Raw genomic sequence first — 12,400 nt, forward strand, 5'->3', positions numbered from 1 at the left:
TATCATCCCTGGTTATCACAAGGCATTTATTTCTCCATCTCTATTTTTATGAATTCAAGAACATTACATGAATTGAATTATAGCATATTCCATTTTTTTTCCTGACACAAGGTTTCTCTGTGTAGCCCTGGCTGTTTTGGAACTTAACCTGTAGGCAAGGTTGACCTCAAATTCAAAAAGATCCACCAACCTCTGCATCCCAAGTACTGAGGTTAAAGGGGCATGCTACCACCACCTGGCTACATGCACCATCTTTTAAAGTTATTTTTTTTTCACTGAACACAGAGTCTCTCCTATCCATTTTGCTTTTATTTTAAGCCACTAAAATTTCTAGTGATGTGTTATTGGGCAATAGTTGATTTATCACTCTTGTGCAGAAAAAAAAAAAAAGCTTTCTGTTTATCAGATCCTTAAACACCAGAAAAGAAATTGACAATAATGTTAAACTCATGGTAATGGAAGCCCTCTATTCACACAACAAATGTATTAGAAGGGATTGCAGTTGCATACATATAAATCAACATTTCTCAAAGTGTCTATCAAGCAAGACTATGATGAGAGACATCGCTGGAGATAAAACTAGTCAAAGGTAGCCAATGTATTAGGCCATATGTGATGCTATTTATCCAACAAATATGTATAGGAATTTCTTATACCCTCAATCTCATCTAAGCACTTGGATTCTATAGTTTGGAGTTCACAGACAGGATTCTTTCCCACTGAACAAGCTTTAGGGACATTTCTAAGGCATTTATCACAGCATCATATTTGGAGAAACCCCACTCTGTACCATTTCCCCTTCCCCTGGATGTGCCAGTCTTAAAATATTTTCTCTTATCTTTCCAACCTCGAGAGCTTAACTCCCTTTACCACTAGTCATTTAATAGTATCGAGAAAATGGGCTTGAAAATCACACTGCTATGGGGTGTGCTATTAACCCTCCCAGTTCAGGCATCACTACCTTGGAGCTGCTTTTGTGTGCTGAACCTGTTATACTCACTCATTACACAGTTGTGTGAAGCTCAAAAGGTAGCCTTTGACTTAGGCTGGTACATAGAGGTGCCATGCATCCTCTCTAGTTTTTACCACTCTTCCCTTCCTCATCAGTGATTTGAAAGCCTGGATCTGCACGTGGTCCTCTAGGAAACCCATCCCTTATTTTTCTGCTGTTGCTACGCTGTGCCTAGGACATCAACAACCACAATGCATTTGGTTATTTCCACTAGTTCTGCTGCTCAGGTGAAAATTCTAAGGCATAACATTCACCCACATAAATAATTTTGTAGGCCAACTGCCAATAAAAATAACCACAGGAAGGACCTAAAGGTTGTTTTTTTTTTTTAAGTACATTTTCCCTTTTGTAAAAGACACCGTTATTAAAACATTCTTTACAATTTCTGGAACCAGTTGCCTCTTTACAAGAGTCTCTGGTTGGTAATGAAAGACTGAACATTAAATGCTTTTACATAAGTGGCTGGGGGCAAAATAGGAATAGTTGCGTTAAGAATAGTTATTTAATTATGAGCATTTTATGGTGCTGTTAAGGTATCAGAAGCCCACAGCTTGCTTTCCTAAGACTACATTTCTAAATCTAGCTTACACTGCTTTTCTTCCATTTTCAACATTTTGTTTCCTGGGCAATTTGAAAACAGCAGGCCAGTTCAGGGATAAACATTAAAATACAAATACTTCAGCTCTAGTGACTTTGCAAAGCAGCCATACAAAGCACTGGGTTCTAAGAATATTTTTTTTAAAAGTGCCCATTTCTTGGGGACTGCTGTGCCATAATATCTTACCTTCAATAGGTTGTTGATTCGTGGTGACAAATTTAATGTCAGTGCTTTTATTACTTAGCATAAAATTTGGCCATAGGCCTGGTCCAGATGCAGAGGGAGGGAGTGCTAAGAAATCTGTTTTATTGTGTTATGCTCTTTACTGGAGAACCTGAATTTGTAAAAACTACATTGACTAGATTGTTCTACAATATTTGGGGGTGGGGAGACTCCTTTTTATGATGTGCCATTGTTTACTAGGTTTATATATATATATGTATGTTTATATATATATATATATACATACATATATATAATGATCACCAAGGATGCTAATGAGCATGTTTCAAGTAATACTTGCAGTTTGCAAAGGGATGGTTCTCCCAGGCACTGGCTCAATTGAATCAATAGCACAGAGAGGGGATGCTATTTCCATCACACAGATGTGGAAACTGAGGCTTTGGTGAATGAACCAACTTGTAAACACTCTAGTGGGAGAGTTGAATTCAGATGCCTGGCCATATCTAAATCTCAGCTTATCTCATTTTGTATCGATGACTTTTATCACCCTGAAAAACACCTAAGGAAAATACCTCCAGGAAGGAAAAATTTATCTTGGCTATAGTCTTAGTCCTTGGTCTTCTAGCTCTATTACTTCCAGATTCATCCTTGTCGATATAGAATGTCATGGGAGCATGTGCGGTAGCAAAGTGTTAGGTTGATAGAAGGGACTGGGAATGTGGTCGAGCTTTTTAGGACATGTGCTCAGCAGCCTGCTTATCTAACCAGGCCCCACCTACTTTCTGCCACCTTCACAATACTCTGTTGTCTTATGATACCAATCCATCAAGAGACTGACTGTTTGATTAGGTTAGAGTTCTCTAGTTCTAATCACTTTCAAAAAACTCAACTGCCAATCAAGCCTTTGATCCAGGAGCCATACAATCTAATAAAAATTCTCCCCAAATGCCAAAATAATGATTTTTTTCCTGGTAAACAATTTAGTCATGTGGTATAAATGTGCTAGTTATTTATGAGTGGTCTAATGGTTTTAAACATTCATATGTGCATTTGCTCCCTTTCCCAGCCTATTCTACCGCACAGAACTCTCCACTTTCTTACCCTTGACAGTAGTTATAGAAAGTATTTCATGTATTTGGAGTTATGCTAAGCATTAAGGATTTAACAGAACATGTTCATGGACTTTAGGCTGTTGCTGTCAAAGGAAGTGGGCAAGATATTAAACTCACAATTTCAAAGGATATTTCAGAACAACAACATAGTTTTTTTTTGAGGATAAATAATGGCATCAGGTAATCTAGCTGGAGAGAGAGGAAAGAGGACAGAGATGGTAAAGGGTATATATAGTTAGAAAATACGTGGTAGACGTCTTTAACTACAATATGGCTCTTCCTGTTTAGATAAGAGCAGGTAGTGTATGTAATCTCCCATTAGTCTACATACTTTAATGACAGAAAACATATTTCTCTTGTATTTCATTCCTATCTATGCTTATGGCATTCCTATTCAGAATGCAGTGATATATGCAATTGGTTGCTTTTTTTTTTTTTTTTTTTTTTTGGTACCCACAGCAAAAATGAGTCAACTCTTTTTCTCTCTCAGCCACAGGGAACAGTATAGACTGTATGAAGTTTACAGTTTCTGTTAGTTGTTATTCTGGGGGTATTAAACAATGTATCAGGTACAAAGAACTGTTTGCTAGTATTTCTTCAGTAGGATCCTCTCCTAATGTTGTTATTGTCTTTATATTCCTCTGTTATATACTATATATTGTTGTGTGTGCCTTTAAAAGTGTCGGTGTCCATCCATCATTCCCATGTTAGCAAGAATACATTATTTAATATGAGCTATGATTTATCAATACTAATTATGGTATTAGTAACCATAAATGTAACTTTGTACATTGTAAAAGCAATGTAACTTTTATTGAACACTTATTTTGTTCTAATTTTCTTTTCTTTTTTCTTTCTTTTTACATGAAAGGATATTTTTATTATTTTCCTACATACCACCTTAATGAATATACCATGTACATTTTCTTAACTGGCAAATAAGATACAAAGCAAAATTCGCTTGATGCTGAGAGAATCGAGAGCAATCACTTGTGTTTTGGAGGATTCAGTTTCTTATGACATCTGTGATACTGTCTGTGCAGGTACCAGCGATGCTTTGTAGTGAAGAATACCTCGCTGAGTTGTTCTATCCTGGGCCCTTGTTCAAGCTGCTTGCGTTTTCCTTCTAACTTGATTTTAAGCACTGTTCGTGTGTTTCCTTAGTATTCAGAAGATTGGGTTGAGGGATTGGTTCCTAGGAGATGGCCACAGAAGGGTGGTAGGACACTATTATCTTGTGGTCAGATCTCTAAGCGAGCTCTTCCTTGTGATTGTAGTCATCTGGAAGAGAAGATCTGCGACTTGTGACAAGCACTAGATCAAGCTCCATTTTGGATTGGAAATAAATGCTTCTAGCTAGATTTATTTGATATTGCCCATTTTATTGCCACCACCATGATCCTTCGCGAGTTATTTGAAAAAATGGTATTGTGAAGAAAATGCCTCCAAAACCTCTTGCTAGACAGATGGATTTTCTTTTTGTGTGCCTGCCATCTTGCTTCAACCCTGGTCCTCCTAATTTTGGTTTCTAATCCCTTCATATTTTCTCACAATGAGGAATTCATGTTTCACAGATGTGTAAAGTGATTCAAATGCTTAAGTGGCTCGTTCAAGGACAAGTTAAAGGGTGACAGATGACAATCTGAAATAGTCTGCACTTGGCTCATATAATCTCAGGGACTGTACATATATTTCCCTATGACTTAAGTTACAGGGCACCACGTGGCCAAGTTGTCTTCCTTATGCTGCCAAATTTACTATTTCGTTTGAAAAATAATTGTTCTGTGGCTGGTTCAGGAGTCAGTGCCTCCAGATGTGAAATCTTGTAGTGATATTCCTTCCTAAGGGAAGGTGGTGCTAAACCTGTAGAAGAAGAAATGGGACACTTTATTAATCATTCTCCCACCAATTGACCATCGGACTGACCTGATCTATTAAGAGAAGTTCTGAACTACTGTTTCTTTAATTAATAGTATCCAGAAACAATGAAAAGATTTTAATCAGTCAGCTTATCCCAAGGAATTCAGAACTATTCCCAGATCAAATCTTCAGCAAATCTTGATAAGCACAAAGCACAAGGCCATTTCTTTTTTCCATTTATTTATTTATTTATTTATTTATTTACTCATCCATCCATTTGTATAACTCCTTTAGTTCTTTTGGTTTCCTTAATTTATTTTTTATTGAATATCGTCTTCATTTACATTGCCAATGGTAAAACCTTTCCCAATATCCCCCCTCCCAAAAGACCCCCAACCCCTCCCCTTCCTCCTTCCCCCTGCCTCCACCTATATGCTTCTCCACCCAACACACTCCCTCCTCCCTCCCTCAGTTTCCCTTTGTTCAGGCCTCTGTTGAGCCTTTACCGGACCAAGGACCATTCCTCCCACTGACGCCCAACAAGGCCTTCCTCTGCCACATTTTTGGCACATGTGCCCCTTGGTTGATGGTTCAGTCCCAGGGAGTCTTGGGGTGTCTGGGTGGCCGAAATCATTGTTCTACCCATGGAGCTGTAGACCCCTTCAGCTCCTCTGGACCACCCTCAAGCTACTCCATTGGGGACCCCATGCCCAGTCCAATAGTTGGTTGTTAGCACCTGCCTCTGTATTTGTAAGGCTCTGGCAGGGCCCCTCTAGAGACAACCATGGCATGCTCCTTTCAGTATACACTTTTTGTTGTCCATAGTAGTGTCAGGGTTTGTTGACTGTTTATAGGACGAATCTCCAGGTAGCACAGTCTCTGGGTTGCCTTTACTTCAGTCTCTGCTCCCTTATTGCTTCTGGAGCACAATGACATTTCTATTTCTGTTTTATGGAATTTTTTCTTACATTAGAGGAGCCCTGTGCAGACAAACCAGAATATTTGGACCCAACTTAACTATTCTCTACACTAGTGCATATGCCTTTAATGGATCCAAGTCATGGATCTGGGAAGATAGAGACTCCCACTGCCTCTCCTACCCTCACCCTTTTTTCTCTTCCTAGTCAGTACTAGATCCTCCAGGATAAGAAACATCAGGACAAAGAAGTAGTTGATTCTCTCATCCATTCACCTCCTAGAAGGGCTGTAAACATCATTCCTTTTAGTATCCCATAAGAATTTGCAGTTCCACATCATTTTGACTTTTGACATTTGTGGATCCAGTCTTAAGATGATGCTTCCCTGATCAGAGTTTCTCCTTGTGGACTTTCCTTAGCTTTCTTCTTTCCCACTGCATGGCCACCATTCCTCAATGCCTCCAGCTTCCTCAGGTATGAGTGATGCCAGCTGCTTTGTAAGGATTCAGGTTTTTAGTCCAGATTCTTCCCATGAGCCAGCAACAGGATTGGATCCTCTCCTAAGCTCATTTTCTTCATATGCAATGTGAAGGTGGTTGGATCATGGGGAATGACCTTGACAAATGGAAATTCCTCCACTTTCTTTATTTGTGATTGTTGTAAATGTTTTTATTATTTGGAGTATAATTGGAGAGAGAGAGAGAGAGAGAGAGAGAGAGAGAGAGAGAGAGAGAGAGAGAGGGAGAGAGAGATGGCTCCTAAGGTTAAAAGTGCCTGTGGTGGAAGGAAAGAACTGACTCTACATGGACAAGATCTGTACATTCATGCTCTTGCATGCACATGCCTATTTGTAAAACATAAACAATAATAATAAATTAAAATTTAATAAAACAATAGCTGGAAAAAGAGCAGGATAGAATAGTTAGGTGTTTGCTTGTGTGACTTGATCTAAATTGCACTCGTAGAAAGGCAGCTCAATGTCATTCCTGGTTCACAGGCAGTGCCTAGTAATACAAATCACCTTTCGATCCCAGAAGCCATAAGTCACAGACCACACAAGGACAAAGATAACCCAACACTCAGCCTTTGCCATGACCACATTCGACCCTGTTGGTATGCCTTAGCCAAGTAACTGTGTCTTATCCAAATGGCAGTCTTCCAAAAACAGACAGAGGGAAACTTATGATTTTTGGATTTGGGTGATTCTGCCTGATATTAATCTCCTGTCAGTAGACTTGTCCCTGAGCCCAGTGCTGGCACTGGGCATGGTATAACAAAACTAAAAGAACTAGTTTAGTTTATTTGATATTCTAAAACTCAACATTAGCCCCATGCCCAGTTATATATCCCTATAGATTTGGAAGCCACCCTCAGCATACCCTCCAGAGACTGCCCTACTTCTCAGCTCCTTTTACTTCAGAATCTCCAAAAGACCTGTCCTAAATCTCAGGCTATCATAGTACATCACAGATAGGCACCAGTTCTCTGTTCCTTGATGTAGCTATGGGTATCTATTGTACAAGCTGGATTTCTTCTTTCACAATCTTTCGTGGATATGCACTAGAAAACAGCATTGCCATTGTAGTTGATAAATAAGTAGTTTGTGTTTCTCTTTAATTAATGTTCATTGCATGCCTGTAGTTTTACACAATTAAAGTTTTTAATTAAATATTGAAAGCTTTTGTAGCACAACATGACAGCCTGCTGCCAGGTCACTGGCACCATCATGTTACATTATTTTGAAAGCACTTTCCCTGGTATGTAGAATCTTTAAGACATGTCACCAACCAAAAATACTCAGGTTTTCTACAAAGTAGATTGTATGAAAACGATGCTTCTAAGTTTGGTTAGTATTTCTCCACATGTAAGACTGCAGGGAAAAAGTATTTCTTTGACATATTTCTTAATACTAAACATTTCAGCATCTTAATTGTTTTTTAGTTTATATGAAAACATGTTGATCTATTAAATATTACATGCCTTTATCTTACTTAATATATATAAACAATCTGTGGTTTGAACTCCAAAGACGATATCTTTAGTTTCATAATCAAACTCAAGTTGTTTAACATTGAGAGAGAGGTTATAGAGCAGAAGACGTAGTAGTTTTCAGATGATATTACAGGCTAAAATCTAAACAATCTAGAGATAGAATCATAATTCTTTTTTGTTTTGTTTTGTTTTGTTTTGTTTTGTTTTGTTTTTGTTTTTCAAGACAGGGTTTCTCGGTATAGCCCTGGCTGTCCTGGAACTCACTCTGTAGACCAGGCTGGCCGCGAACACAGAAATTCGTCTGCCTCTGCCTCCCAAGTGCTGGAATTACAGGCATGTGCCACCACACCCAGCCTTAGTATCATGCCCCTTTAAGTTAGGAATGATGGTAGAGTATTTAAAGTAATTGACAAATATGATGGACTGGATGTAATTTGTATACCATACTGTTTAATTCACATAATTGTTACAGTTTTGTTCAATGTATGTCTGAGAGAAGAGTATTTTTTAAATTGGACAGAAAAGGTGAGTTGTAGGGGTGGTTCTGATGCTAAGGTCCTGTTCTCCAATTGGTTCTTGATCTGTCTGTAAAGAAAGCTATGAACCAAAACCTGGGTGGAAGAAATAGGTGGGACCTCCAGGTCCTTGGGGGAAAAGAGACAGATGCAAGGGAGGAGAGTTCATTGTGCTTTGGAGAACCAAGCAGCCATGTGAGATCTCGAGAGGAGCAGAGGGTCTGGGGTTGCTCCTTCAGGCAGGTGGTCAGGGATGTTTAGCATGGACTAGATGTATCTTAGCAACTAAAGTTTAGGACAGGTAGGAGGAGCAGAGATAAGAATATTGTTACGGGTGTTCCTTTCCCTGCAGGAGATAGCAGTACCCAACAATTGTGCCTAAGCCAAATTGAAAAGGAACAACTGTATGTATGTCTTTTATCCCTGTATTTAAAGGAAGCCGGATGGGGACTGGTAGCATGGCCCATTTCTGGAGCTTAGGTAGGGTAGCAAAAAGCTGCACACAACAGATATTTATAGCATACTACCTTAAAGCTCAGAGGGCATTGCAGAAGACAAAGTGGAAAGATTGTAAGAGCCAGAGGTTGGGAAAGACTGCTGTGAAATAATGTCTTCTGGATATGACAGGCTGTTCCACTCATGAGCTCATAGATGCTCAAGGTTCTGTTGTGTCCAGAAAATATTGTTTCACAGAAGGCATTCCAACTCAACCCTACCTGAAGAACTGAGACATTGGCATCTGATGGCTGCTTTTTTGGAGAGAAAGCTTTTGTCCCCTAGTAGCTTAGCTGTGCTCCCATGAATGGCTGCACATCCATGTGCATATAGACAGCACTAATTGGGTGGGTTATTTGAGAGAGGGAGAGGAAAGAGGGAAAGAACATGAAGTTGAGAGGACAGTGTGATATTAGGGATAAGAGGAGTTCGAGGTTAGGAATAGGTGTGGATATGATCAAAACATATTGTATAAATGTATAAAATTTTCAAGTAATAAAATAGTTTAATGTGGATTATAATATTTCTTGCTCCCCTTAAGGAGATTTTACAAATATTGAGATTCAGCTGGAAGAATAGTGTGTATACATTTATAGGAGAGTTGAATGATGAAGCTATGATTTCAATTACTTCAATTCAGCATATTTTTTCACATTCTGGCCCTAGGCTTCTTTCTATTTAACTGGTTAGCAACTTTTCCCTGAGATTTAAAAGACTGATTCATTTCCTTTTTCTTCTTCTACATTACTGAGCATCTCTCAAGTTGCTACATGTTAAACACACACCAAAAAAGGAAATGCATGCAATCAATCTCAGGACATATTGTAGTGTTTCCCCATCCCATGACAGTCTCTGGTTCTCATCTGTGCAACCATTCCCTCCTTCACAGAGGACACATTTGTTGAGCATCAACTGCTGTAGCTGCAGTAGATATGCTGCTGAGAAAAATAATTTCAAGCTATATTCCTGAACATGCTTGTGTGTGTGTACACTTGATTCCCTCTTCATTTTCTCTTTTTCTTCTACAAGATACTTTATGGGGACTTTGTTTAGTCATCAGTGCTAGCAATCTCAAAAGTTCAGGAGGCACATTTTCTTTTTTTATTTATTTGTTGACTTTACATCCTGATTGCAGTCTCCCCACCTCCTCCTGATCCCCTCCTCACCCAGTCCCTCTCCCACCTCATCACCTTGTCTGAGGATGAGAAGCACCCTCTGACCCCAGGTATCACCCCACCCTGGCATATCAAATCACTGTAGAACCAGGCATATCATTTCCCACTGAGGCCAGGCAAGGTAGCCCAGTTAGGGATCCACAGTTAGTCAATAGATTCAGGGACAGCATCCACTCCCGTTGTTGTAGGAACTTCATGAAGACCAAGCTGCACATTTGTCACATATGTGTGTGTGTGGAGGGTTATGTTTAGCCCAGGCTTGCTCTTTGGCTTGTGATTCAGCCTCTGGGAACCCCCAAGTGTCCAGGATAGTCCAGGTCTTCTGATGGAGTCCCTTTTCCCTTTGGGTCCCTCAATCCTTTCTCTGAGTCTTCCACAAGGCTCCCTGGACTCCATCTAATATTTCACTGTGGGTCTCTGCATCTGCTTCCATTGGCTGCTGGATGGAACCTCTCAGAGGACAGTTATGTTAGGCTCCTGTCTGCAAGCATAACAGAGTATCATAATAGTGTCAGGAATTGGTTCTTAGCCATGGAATAGGTCCCAAGTTGGGCCAGTCATTGGTTGGCCATTCTCTCTGTTTCTGCCCCATCTTTGTTCCTGCACAACTTGTAGGGAGGACACATTTGGGGTGGAGGATTTTATGGGTGGGTTGGTGTTCTTATCTTTCCACTGAGGGTCCTGCCTGGCTACAGGAGGTGACCATGTCAGGTCAGGTTTCCCCAGTGCTAGGAGTCTCAGCTGGAGTTGCCCCAATAGACTCCCTAGAACCACCCTCAGGTCCAGATCTCTGGGATGGTCTAAAGAGCCACCAATTTCTGTTTTCTCTCTACAGCTCTACCCTCCATATACCTCATTTCCCTCCCTGTCCCCTCTCCCACCCAGTTCCCTCCTTTCCTCTATTTCCAATGTCTGTTTCATTTCCCCTTCTGAGTAAAATTCCAGCATCCTCCCCAGAGCCCTCCTTGTCATTTAGCTTCTTTGGGAGTTTATGAATTGTAGTATAGTTATCCTATTCTTTATGGCTAATATCCACTAATAGGTGAATACATACCATGCATGTCCTTTTGGGTCTGGGTTACCTTTCTCAGGATGACATTTTCTGGTTCAAGCCATTTGCCTGCAAATTTCATGATGCCCTTGTTTTTAATAACTGAGTAATATTGCATTGTGCAGATATAGCATATTTTCTTTATTCATTCTCCAGTTGAGGGACATCTGAGATGTTTTTCCATATCTGGCTATTTCGAATAAAGCAGCTATAAACACAGTTGAGCAAGTGTCTTTGTGAGATGGTGGAGCACTTTTTGGGTATATGCCTAGGAGTGGTATAGCTGAGTCTTGAGGTAGAACTACTCCAAGTTTTCTGAGAAACCACAGAAATTTATTTCCAGAGTAGTTGCACAAGTTTGTATTCCCACCAGCTGTGGGGGAGTGTTCCCCTTGCTCCACATTCTCACCAGCATTTTCTGTCACTTGAGTGTTTGATCTTAGCCATTCTGAAGGGCATAAGGTGCAAACTCAGAGTCATAGTGACTTGCAATTTGGGGTCACATTTCCACATTGAAATTGATATTATGTGATGTTCTATCAGCCTCTTATTTCTGTGAATTTCTTAGGCCTTCATGGTCCTGCATGACATTTTTGTTTATTTTGTTTCTACTTGTCTTATTTCATTCTTATTTACCCTTTTACGTGTATTATTCACACCTCCCCTAACATGTCTGTACACTCTTTGAGTCACTCCATGGTGGCTCTCCACATAGCACTAGCTATAAAAATATCCACTGAATAAATACAAGTCCATTTCTCTGTCTCCTGTTGTTGCTCTGTGTTTATAAACATGAGGTGGCAACTCTAAGGTTGTGTTATACTAAGCTGCTGTAAATATGAATAATGCATACATCCAAAGAAAATTTACCATCCCAGGCATCAGACACTTCCCATGAACGATATGATCAGTGACTAAAACCTCTTAATAAATACAAAAAATGCCCTCCTAAAAGTTATTCTCTCTGAAAAGTGGGTTTTAGACTTCTCTTTCCTTCTAAATATAATATGACAGAGCTAAGTGGTAGGTGGGGTGACTGAACCCAAGTTCTCATATTGGTCTTCACCTATACCTTCTTGGCCTTTTCTTAGATGTATTAAAGATAAAAGAACTATAGCTAGACCTCTAAGAAGACTCTTTATGAATAATATTGTATTTCTAGTATAAACAAGGTTTAAACTATATATCTAACTATTCGTAAATATTTTCATTACTTAACTTCCTATTTTCTACCTGTATCATGCCAGTTTAGTGTCGCATTTCCGGAGGGGTGTACTCTCAGCTCAGATTACTTGTAGCAAGATGTTAGTATTAGATAATGGCTTCATTATCATATGACTGTAGACTATATCAATAGCATAGGATCAGTGAATATGGGGGCTTCCCCAAAAAGTGAACTAAGGTAAAGTTAAGCAAAGTAGATACTATTCATCCTACAATATACAGAAGTCTGAGATGTACCCTTTTCCTCCAAGGCTAACAAATCTTGT

At 39.6% G+C, this 12,400-nt stretch overlaps 1 pseudogene; it reads right to left on the reverse strand.

The window, feature by feature from the left end:
* Positions 1 to 3,891: 3,891 nt before the first annotated feature.
* On the reverse strand, positions 3,892 to 4,302 carry LOC127668226 (28S ribosomal protein L42, mitochondrial-like; annotated as a pseudogene).
* Positions 4,303 to 12,400: the final 8,098 nt, after the last annotated feature.

Source organism: Apodemus sylvaticus, chromosome 17 (assembly GCF_947179515.1).
Source record: "Apodemus sylvaticus chromosome 17, mApoSyl1.1, whole genome shotgun sequence".
NCBI classification, from domain to species: Eukaryota; Metazoa; Chordata; class Mammalia; order Rodentia; family Muridae; genus Apodemus; species Apodemus sylvaticus.